Here is an 11,802-nt window from a genome sequence, read left to right on the forward strand (position 1 = left end):
GCTCCCTGCTTGTGGCCTGGGAAAGCAGTGGAGAACGGCTCAATGCTTTGGGACCCTGCACCCGCCTGGGAGACCAGGAAGAAGTTCCTGGCTCCGGGCTTCAGATCGGTGCAGCTCTAACCGTTGAGGTCACTTGGAAAGTGAATCATCAAACAGAAGATCTTCCTCTCTGTCTCTCCTCCTCTCTGTAAATCTGACTTGGTAATAAAAATAAATCTGTAAAAATAAATAAATAAATTCTTTAAAAAAATCATGCTAAGTGAAAGAAGCCAGTTCTAAAAAGATCACTTATCCTGTGATTCCATTTTCAGGAAATTTCCAGAAAGCAGAGGGGGTAAAAGGAGCAACCATTCACAGGTACAAGTTTTCTTTTGAAGTGACATAAATGTCTTGAAGCTGGAAAGAGTTGGTAGTGCTAATGTGTAACATTGGAAATTTGCTACTGCCACTTTGAGTAATTCTCTGTTATATGAGTTTTACCTCAAATTTATTTTAAAGCTGCAAAAAAAAAAAAAAAAGGCCTTGTAACCTACTTTAGTTGTTCTGTGTTTCTAGAATAAAGTACCTGCGGAAGACTAAATCTTAGAGAAAAGCCCACACAGCCATGCGCAGCGCCATGCAGGATAGAAATGCATGGCGAGTGGATCTCCCTGGCTGCCAAATTAGAAAGATAAAGATCTTACATCCGTTAGTTCATTCCCCAAATGACCGCAGCAGTCAGGACTGGGCCAAGGCAGCCTGAAGCTCCAGAAGCTTTATGCGAATTCCCTCTGTGGGTACGGGAGCCCAGGGGCTTGGGTCATCCTCCACTGCTTTCCCAGACAAATTAGCAGAAAGCTGGATCGCAAATGGAGTAGCAGGTTGTTGAATCTGCGCCTACATGGGATGCTGGCACTGCAGGCCATGGTTTAATCTACTACACCACCTTTCAATACAGTTACATTGTGCCGGATTTTGATATCCCTATAAAAATCATCGAGTCTGAAGTCGGTGCTAAGGCATAAAGGTGGTTTATTCAGGTTAGCCTAGGTCTCCCAGCCACCTGCCCCAGCCCAGCAGGTCTGGGCGGGGGAGGGGCAGCTGCAGGCGAGGGTGCTGCAGGATCAGCAGGGCGGGGTGAAAAGAGAAGGAAAAGGGGGCTGAGGTTGAACAGCACAGGGTTCTTATCCATTTCAGGACAATTCCATATAATCATCAGTCATGATTGGTCAGTTTTAACTGTTAACTTTCAAAAAGAGCACGTTGGCAGGCTGCTATTGGTAGGTTTAAAGCAAGCAACTTCCCCAAGTTATAAACTGATGAGTTATAGGGCGGTGGGTCTTATCTAACACCAGGTACCTCCTTCCTGAAGAGTGGTCTGCCTATGTGACCTGCCAGGTGTCCTGCCGGGCGCCACGTGGACCGTCAGGCCTGGAGTTCACACGGCCCCCAGCCAAGCCATTAAAACAGAAATCACAAAAGGCAGAAAACACCTAGGTTCTTCACTTAGGCTGCTGCCACCCCTCACAAGAGACCCGGAGGAGGTTCCTGGCTCCTGGCTTCAGCCTGACTCAGCCCTAACTGTCGCAGCCATCTTAGCAGTGAATGCACAAATGGAAGATTCTCTATCTGTCTCTCACTGAGTTTCAAATAAACAATTCTTTAAAAAAAAAAAAAAAGTACACTACATGCCTGATGGGAAGGAGCTAAAATAAGATGTTTCCGAAGTCTGCTGAGAAACCAGCCTATGTGCTGTTCCCAGAGGCCATAAAACGGGGACTCCAGCAGCCCTTGAAGGGAACAGACCTCAAGGCCTAAAGGTCCTCCCTTGTCTTAAACCTAAGGCAGCCTCTGACTCCAGGTTTTTCCTGCACCTTATGCACACAATGAAAAGTTTCTTAAGTAAAAAACAAACAAACAAACCAATCTAAATATTATCCATCTGAGAAGCAGAGACCCCCAGAGAGTTCCCATCTGCTAGCTCACTCCTTGACAGCCCGCAGTACTCAGGGGCTGGCCATTCCATTCTGGTCTCCCACCTGGCTGTCAGCAAGCCAATTCTTTGAGCTGTTTCCTGCTGCCTCCTGGGGGTGTGCATTCATGACAAGCTGGAGCCTGGAGCCAGAACTGAGCGTTGAACCAGGCATGCAATGGTCCTATGTAACTGCTGGCCTAAATGCTTGCTCTCCCAAATTTGACATATTTTAGAGCCTGAGAGGATAGGTCTCTCCTGATAGTAGCCTAGCAATTATCCCTGGGGCCAGCTCCCCTAGCATTCCTGCAGCCACACGTGCGTACACACTCCCCAGCCAGATACCTGTGACCGGAGGGAGTGCCTTGCTTCCCTCATTGGATCCACAGCTTACCCGCAGCACACAATTTTTCTTTTTTTCATTCAACACTTTTTTAAGATTTACTTTATTCTTATTGGAAAGTCAGCTATACAGAGACAAGGAGAGACAGAGAGGAAGATCTTCTGATTGCTGGTTCATTCCCCAAGCAGTCGCAACAGCTAGAGCTGTGCCAATCCAAAGCCAGGAGCCAGGAGTCAGCAGCCTCTTCTGGGTCTCCCATGTGTGTACAGGGTCCCAAGGCTTTGGGCCATCCTCCACTGCTTTCCCAGGCCACAAGCAGGGAGCTGGATGAGAAATGGGGCCGTGGGACATGAACCAGTACCCATATGGGATCCCGGCACATGTAAGGTGAGGACTTTAGCCACAAGGCTACCGTGCTGGATCCCAGCAAACAGTTTCCTACAGGGAAATTCCTACTTTGTTGCTTACCAACACTGCGAGAGCACAGACCTCAGAGAGTGTTAGAAGATTCAATAAGCAGATGACAAGTTCCAGTGGGTGGGAAGTGGCTATGATGAAGAAGATACAAGCTGTGTTACTCCAAGCCTGTTACTCTTTTTACTCTTGCTTTCCCAAGGCTTAGCAGGTTGTCCGGCACACAGCTGGCCTTCAGAGTCCGTGCCTTTGGAGTGTTTTGAGGAATCAAACATTAGGTTCAGCATCCCATAGGGCCCCACGCACAGACTCCATTCTTCAGAGCTGAGCATCTCAGAAGGGAAGTGAGTCAGGCTCGGGGTGACTTCCTGCTGCCTGCTCCCTGACCGCCAGGGCTGCTGGCAACGTCACTGCCCAGTCTGAGGCCTCTGAAGAGTTCACTGCTACAGCTCTTTGGATGATCATTTAAGAAAAGTCAATACCAAACTGTGATTGCCTTGAGACACGGCAAGCCAGCACTCCAAGGTCTGATGACAACCGTCTTCCACCTCCAGTGATTCACGTGACACCCAAGGAGAAGCGGTTGTTACCCTTGACCTCAGGCCTGCACAAACCTGGGGGTTCCTCAGTGGCAGCTCCTGGGGGCTTTCTGCAGGTGGAGAGAGCCCGGCTGAGGGTGAAGACAGGTGGCCTGAAGCTCTAGTGGAGCCGACACATCACTCGGCGCTCAAGAGACATGCAACTCTGGGAGAAAACTAAGCTAGGCTTTCTGGAGAGAACCTCCGCTTAAGACTACAAAGTTCTCCTTTCTCCACTTGAAAGCATGCACAACTTGGGCTCAAAGGCTAATTCTCTACCTTCAAGCGTCAGCATCCTATATGGTTGCCAGTTCGTATTCTGACTGCTTCACTTCCCGTTCAGCTCCCTGCTCGTGGCCCAGGAAAGCAATGGAGGACGGCCCATGTCTTTGGGATCCAGGCCTGGGTTTTAGTTTTGATTCTCCCATTGCTTTCTGGTGACCTTTTGCCACCTCTTGTGGGTGCTGCCTCTTCATATGTTTTTTTTTAAAGATTTATTTATTGGGTCTGGCGCAGTAGCCTAGTGGCTTAAGTCCTTGCCTTGCATGCTCTGGGATCCCATATACTGGTTTGTATCCCAGCTGCTCCAATTCCCATCCAGCTCCCTGCTTGTGGTCTAAGAAAGCAGTGGAAGATGGCCCAAAGTCTTGGCACCCTGTACCTCTGTGGCAGACTCAGAAGAAGCTCCAGGCACCTGGCTTCTGATTGGCTTAGTTCTGGCCATTGCTACAAAATTTCTCAATCCCCTTAATATGCATTTGAGCAACTGATACTGCAAGTTAAGCCGCTACCTGCAATACCAGAATCCAATTAATTGGGTGCTGGCTGGAATCCCTGGTGCCCCACTTTCAACCTAACTTCCTGCTATTATTATTATTATTATTATTATTATTATGCTGTATACTGGGGAAGCAGTGAAAGATAACCCAAGTTCTTGGTCCCCTGTCACCCATTTAGAAGACTTGGATGGCGTTCCTGGCTGCTGACTGCAGCTGGCCGAATCACAGCCATGTGGGGAGTAAACAAGTACATGGAAGATCTTTGTGTCTGTCTCTACCTCCCCCTTTCTCTCTGTAACTCTGCCTTCCCAATAAATAAATTTCTCTCTGTGTGTCTGTCTTTAATTTTTTTTCTGAAACTCATGTTTTTTGTTTTTTTGGTTTTTTTTAAAGATTTATTTATTATTATTATTTTTTTTCATTGGAAAGGCGGATATACAGAGAGGAGAGACAGAGAGGAAGATCTTCCGTCCCATGATTCACTCCCCAAGTGAGCGCAACGGGCCAATGCTATGCCGATCCAGAGCCAGGAGCCTCTTCCGGGTCTCCCACGCGGGTGCAGGGTCCCAAAGCTTTGGGCCGTCCTCGACTGCTTTCCCGGGCCACAGGCAGGGAGCTGGAAGGGAAGCGGGGCTGCCGGGATAGAACCGGCGCCCATATGGGATCCTGGGGTATGTTCAAGGTGAGGACCTTAACCACTGCGCCACCGCGCCGGGCCCTGTTTTTTTGTTTTTAACAAACATGTGGGAGAGCTGGAAGAAGCTCCTGGCTCCTGGCTTCAGTGTGTCTCAACTCCATTAGGAGAGTGAAGCAGCAGATGCAAGATCTCTCTTCCCATGTCTCTCTCTGTAACTCCGCCTTTCACATAAATGAACAAATAATTAAATCTTAACAAACGAACGAATATATGTTGACCCCAGTTGTGGGCAGTCCTAAGAAGCTGACTGTGGAGGGGTGGAATGGGAGACACTCTTGGGCTTGGTGGAAGCTGCCTGCTGTTCTATCTGCTGCATTTGGGATTTTGTCCTGGCTTGGAGCACCCCCTGTTCTCCAGTGGCAGAAATCCACCTGTGAGCACTCAGGGTCAAGTGCTGGCACAGGGACAGATGTCCACTTGCTGCCTCACTCACCCTGGGCTCCCATAGCACAAAAGTGTGCCTGCTGGTGAAGGAAAGCCCACCTCGCAGTGCCATCAGCTTCCCGGAGGAGTGACCTTTCCTCTCTTGCCAACACTCCTTTCTTAACGGGACTCCAGTCACCTGTGGTTGACTCACGAGGGCAGGACCGGGACTTCGTTGCTTCAACGAAGACTCCAGCACTAGAACCCTCGTTTCCCAGTTCCCAGGGCAGGTTTCTTTTCAGTAAACAAACTTTAACAGAGTAGCCCTTGGGTCTCTTCCGGCATTTCTGAATGCACAGAATGGGCCATGGAAACTATTAAACACTCCGTCAGTGTTTCTACCCTATAGATGTGTTATTTCTAATTCAATCCAGCAACATTTCTTCCTCTAGGGTCAATATAGAGGCACGTGACTTGCGCAAGGTCTCAGGCTGGGCTGTGTCAGCCGAGACTGCGCCTCTGGCTCGGTCATACTCAGAAGCTGTTGAATTTGTGACCTATCAAGTTCGAAAAGAACACAAACAAAAAGCACTGAATGGCTCATTTAAAGCATTCTCATTCTCCATGCAGACGGTTGTTATTTTAAGGAAAGGGTAGATGAACTAGACATTATATTTTGGCATGCAAAGGCAAAACAATAAATATTATTTTTTCCTGTTCCTGGATCCCATTGCAGCTTCTTCAAAGAAGTGAATTTATGCATGTTGACACAGCTCATGTTTTAAAATCTTCTTTGGCTCCGTATTCAACTTGTGCCCTCGTCTCAGTCTGTCTCCTGAGACCCTTCTCGCTCGGACTCTGAGCATCCGCCTCAAATCCTCACGGAACAGATGCTGCAGGGACGGGTGCGGCGGCAGAGATCACCGCCCCCCCTCGCGCTCTCACAGGTGTATTCAGATAATATGAAGTGTCTTTAAGAAGTTCATGAAAAATGTGTATCATGGAAAAACTTGCATGGATATCGAATTTTTTTTCATGCCAATATTAACTTATCTCTTTTTTTAAAGACTTATTTTATTTGAAAGACAGAATTTCAGAGAGAGAAGGAGACACAGAGATCTGCCTTTTGCTGGTTCATTCCCCCAGTGGCCGCAATGGTCAAAGCTGGGCCCATCTAAAGCCAGGGGTCCACTTCGGATTCACCACATGGCTTCAGTGGCCCAAACGCTTGGACCATCCTCCATTGCTTTCCCATGCTATGAGTAGGAAGCTGGATTGCAAGCAGTGCAGTGGGGATTTGAACCAGTGCCATGTGGTTCAAATAGTTGAACCTGCTATTCTACAGCACTGGCCCCTCAATCTTATCTTTTAATTACGTGTTGTACAAAATTTTTGAAACACTTTCATACTGTATGTTACCTGGCACATTATAATGTTTGCACTTGAAGCAAATATTAATATTAAAAAGATTTATTTGTTTGTTTATTTATTTATTTGAAAGGCAGAGTTACAGACAGGGAGAGAAAGACATAAATCTTGATTCATTCCCCAAATAACCACAACTGCCAGGACTCGGGCTGAAGCCAGGACCCAGGAGCATCTTCAGGGCCTCCCATGTGGGTACAGACACCTAACCCCATGGATCATCCCCTGCTGCTTTCCCAGACACATTAGCAATGAGCCAGATGGGAAGTGGATCATCTGGGTCTCAAAACAGCACCGATATGGGATGCCAATGCTAGGGTGGAAGCTTTACCCACTATGCCACAGTGTCAGCCCCAACATTAATACTTAAAAAAATGATTTATTTATTTATTTATTGGAAAGGCAGATGTACAGAGAGAATGAGAGATAGAAAGTTCTTCTGTCCACTGGATCACTTCCCAAGTGCCCCAATAGCCATAGCTGAGCCAATCTGAAGCCAGGAGCCAAGAGCTGCTTCAAAATCTCCCACGCAGGTGTAGGGTCCCAAGGCTTTGGGCCGTCCTTGACTAATATTGTGCTGGGCCCAATATTAATACTTTTTTTTTCTTTCCAATATTAATACTTTTAAAGTACATTCCTGGGCCTGGCACGATGGCCTAGTGGCTAAAGTCCTCGCCTTGCACACGCCAGGATCCCATGTGGGCGCTGGTTCTAATCCAGACAGACCGGCTTCCCATCCAGCTCCCTGCCTGTGGCCTGGGAAAGCAGTTGACGACGGCCTAAAGCCTTGGGACCCTGCACCTGCATGGGAAACCCAGAAGAGCTCCTGGCTCCTGGCTTCAGATCAGTGCTGCTCCAGCAGTTGCAGTCACCTGGGGAATGAACTATCGGACGGAAGGTCTTCCTCTCTGTCTCTCCTCCTCTCTCTATATATCTGATTTTGGAATAAAAATAAATAAATCTCTTTTTTTTAAAATACATTCCTTGTATCAGAAACTTTGTTGTTCAAAAATCTTACTTACAGGGCCTGGCGTCGTAGCCTAGAGCCTGAAATCCTTGCCTTGTGTGCACCAGGATCCCATACGGGCACCGGTTCTAATCCAGGCAGCCCCGCTTCCCATCCAGCTCCCTGCTTGTGGCCTGAGAAAGCAGTCCCAGCTGTTCCACTTTCAATCTAGTTCCCTGCTGATGCACTTGAGAAAGCAGAAGACGGGCCAAGTGCACAGGCCCCTGCCACCCACATAGCAGACCCGAATGAAGCTCCTGGTTTCTAACTCTTACTTCTGTCTGGCCCAGTACAAGCTGTTGTGGGATTTCACGGGGTGAGCCATTGGATGTAAACATCTCTATTTTTTCCTCTCTCTTTGCAACTCTGCTTTTCAAAATAAACACATAAATCTTTTTCAAATATAAATTTTATTTTTGATGGTGTTTACATAGTTAATTAGGATGGGATGGGTAGAGAATGAGGGGAAAGTGAGTGAGACCATTCTTTTTAAATTTTCTTTTTTCTGTGTCTGGGGGGAAGGGTGGGGACTGTAGGGAGGGGAAAGGTTGGGGCTGCATCCAGCCTCCCAACCGCCTCGGTGCCTGGGCATGGGAAATGCCATCTCACGTCATCCCAGGGTCCCTGATACAGAGCATGCTACGAGCGTTCTGCTTGGGTGCTTTCGATGATTCTGAAAAATTATCAGAAAAAAAAAAAACCAAAAAACCTCCACAGGTAAAAATGAATGTATAGTTAAACTTACTTTTTAAAAACTACATACTACTCTTTGATTGGTTGCTATGAATCAAACATAATTTAGCAAGCTCAAGTTCTTATACAAAATATGCTTGTGCCAAAAAAAAAAAAAAAAGAAAATTTTACTGCAATCAAAAATGCCTCCCAAATGGAAACAAATGCAACTAGAAGAACTTCACTTTGCTGTGATAAAACAATGGCAAGCTCAGCAATTGGGCCAAAGCGACACTGTGGACTCAGTGGACTGTGATTATCAAGAGAATGTCCTTGCTATTAGCAGTTACACATGACACATTTTGGCCAAAGAAGTATAATGTTTCCAGTTTGCTGGCCCATGGCTTGGGAGGACTACACAAGTACAAATACAAATCTAGAGAGACTATAAAGCGAGTGGAATGAAACATCAATGATGATTGAACATGGGTAAAGAGTATAAAAAGTGCTTTTATATTTGTTTTGCAAATTTTCTGTACATGTGTTTATATTGAAATTGAAAATTCCCCCAAGTGGCAAATATATAGAAAATGTAAGAATGTTACAGGAAACAAACAAACAAACAAGAATGTTATAGGAGAAAAGGGACAAAGCGATGTTCTTCAAGTGTTTGTTTAAATGTTTACATTTGCTTAAATGTAAACAAGCAAGCCTTAGAGGGGAACTTCTGTCTTTTGAAGTGCAGGACTGACAAAATAAGGAAGATCACTTTTGGGTGGTTATGGGCCATTGTTCACAGACTCCATAATAAAAAAGCCTGACGACTGTGACACTTAGCATGACCCCAAGGCTGGCCTAATCCTCAGTGCAGTTTCAGTCTCTCTTCAGATGTTGAGGCCGGTACCCCAGCTCAGTTCTTCGAGATCTTGGCTCCACTCACTCCAGATGCACGTGTGGGAGCAGTGGTGCGTGGAGGGGGAGGGGCTCCTGCCAAGGGCGCAGGGCACACACATGTGTTCTTCGATCACATCCAGGCCTCCTGTGTCTGGACCCCCCTGTGTATTACTGGATCACGTACCTCCTTTTTTTCAGTTCCTTCTTCCTGGTTAATCACTCCAGGCACTCTCTCCTCCTGGTCCCAACTCCCAGAGCCGTAATTCTTTGTCGCTGTAGACTCCCTATCCCCACCTCCTCATTCGCTGCTCAAGATAATGGGGCAGATCTCATGCTGATGTTCATTGGGACATATAAGCGCACACACACACACACACACACACACACACACACACACACACACACACATTTTCCCCAGTGCAATCGGACCTCCACCCCACTCAGCCATGTCGCTATCCTTTTTTCTCAGTTCTTACTGGATCTTTCTTGCGGCTTCTTGTGGCTTCTGTGACACGTCCTCTGGTGCTCTCGTTGATTCCTGTTTTTTTTTGTTTTGTTTTGTTTTGTTTTTTTGCTCTCGTTGATTTCGTAGGGCTTTCCTAAACTTCATCCTCTGTTTGTGTTTTCTAACTCTTGTGCTTCTGCAGGTTCCACGCTTGGCATGCTCCACCTTTTCACCAATGGTTGCAAAATCTGGCCACATATTGGACACACCCGCAAAGCTTTAAAAACTTGACTACATCATGCACTTTGGACTCACTCTTTTTTTTTTATTTATTTATCTTTATTGCAAAGTCAGATATACATAGAAGGAGGAGAGACAGAGAGGAAAGATATTCTGTCAGATGGCTCACTCCCCAAGTGGCAACAATGGCTGGAGCTGCGCCAATCTGAAGCCAGGAGCCAAGAGCTTCTTCCAAATTTCCCATGCAGGTACAGGAGCCCAAGGCTTTGGGCCGTCCTCGACTGCTTTTCCAGGCCACAGGCAGGGAGCTGGATGGGAATTGGAGCTGTTGGGATTAGAACCAACACCCACCTGGGATCCTGGTGCATTCAAGGCGAGGACTTTAGCTGCTAGCCTACCGTGCTGGGCCCTGGACTCACTCTTGACTCCTTGCCTTGACTTCCCATGTCCCACCAGTCATCAGATCCCTAAATCCTGTTCCTCATTCAATTTTTAGTGACAGGGCTGGGGTACTGCTGTTTTTCAATTGTCTCTGCCTACACAGATCTTTCTTTCTTTTTAAAAAAAGATTTGTTTATTTTTATTGGAAAGGCGGATATAAAGAGAGGAAGAGAGACAGAGAAAAAGATCCTCTGTCTGCTGGTTCACTCCCCAAGTGGCCGCAACAGCCAGAGCTGAGCCAATCTGAAGCCAGGAGCCTCTTCCAGGTCTCCCACGCAGGTGCAGGATCCCAAGGCTTTGGGCCGTCCTCAACTGCTTTCCCAGGCCACAAGTAGGGAGCTGGATGGGAAGTGGGGCTGCTGGGATAAGAACCAGCGACCAAATGGAATCCCAGTGCGTGCAAGGCGAGGACTTTAACCACTATGCTATCGTGCCGGGCCCTGCACAGATGGTTCTAAAGTATCACCTCTCCAGGTGATATCGCCCATGTCCACAGATCTAGCCACCTGTACACTGAAGATTTCCAGACATGCTTCCTTCCCTGATTCCCACCCTCCCCCTGAGCTTTGGGCTTTTCTACTGGTTACCTTTACCCTGTACATTTCCTTTTTGTTTTAAAGATTTATTGATTTTTATTGGAAAGGCAGACCTACAGAGAGAAGGAGAGACAGAAAAATCTTTTGTCCAGTGGTTCACTCCCCAAGTGGCTGCAGTGGCCAGAGCTGAGCCAATCTGAAGCCAGGAGTCAGCAGCGTCTTCTAGGTCTCCCATGCAAGTACAGGTCCCAAGGCTTTGAACCATCCTCAACTGCTTTCCTAGGCCACAAGCAGGGAGCTGGATGGGAAGTGGAGCTGCTGGGATTAGAACCGGTGCCCATATGGGATCCCGTCGCATTCAAGGCAAGAACTTTAAGCACTATGCTATCGCGCCTGGCCCCAACCTGTATATTTTCAAAGTCAAATAACCAAGCTGAGCTCTTCCTCCCCAACTTGATCTTCCTTGTGTAATCTCCAACTTGAGACATTAATGTGCTCATAAATAGTGAATAAAAGCAGTCCGTAGCACTGCCAGTGAGCTGACCACATCACACACTGCACATTCATTTCTGCCCCTTTCCCTTCACTTTACACCATCAGTCATGAAATATTCCTTAACTCCACATTATGATTTCCACCACTCCCACTTTCTAATTTTCTCACTTTCCAAGCCTTTATTCTTTGTGTCGTATACAGTAATAACTGGCTCAAATCAGGTTCCACCTCTCTGCTTCAATAGTTATTCACCAGAATACAAATCCAATGATGCAACAACCCCCCGGCTAAAACTTTAAGTGGCTGCCAATTGCCTACAGAAACAAGATCAAATGCCACATATGGCTTCCAAGTTCTCATGATCTGGCTTTAGCTGATTTGGCATCAAGTTCCAACTTATCCTCCAAAGACACACATCCCTAAACCCTTCAGTGACAGGCAACTCTCAGATACATCATGGTCTCTCAACAGCCAATAATAAGAACAAATGCCCACATTTGAAAATAAGATGATTTATTAAGCA

Source organism: Ochotona curzoniae, unplaced genomic scaffold (genome assembly GCF_017591425.1).
Source record: "Ochotona curzoniae isolate NIBS_2020 unplaced genomic scaffold, NIBS_Ocur_1.0 contig_1274, whole genome shotgun sequence".
NCBI lineage: Eukaryota > Metazoa > Chordata > Mammalia > Lagomorpha > Ochotonidae > Ochotona > Ochotona curzoniae.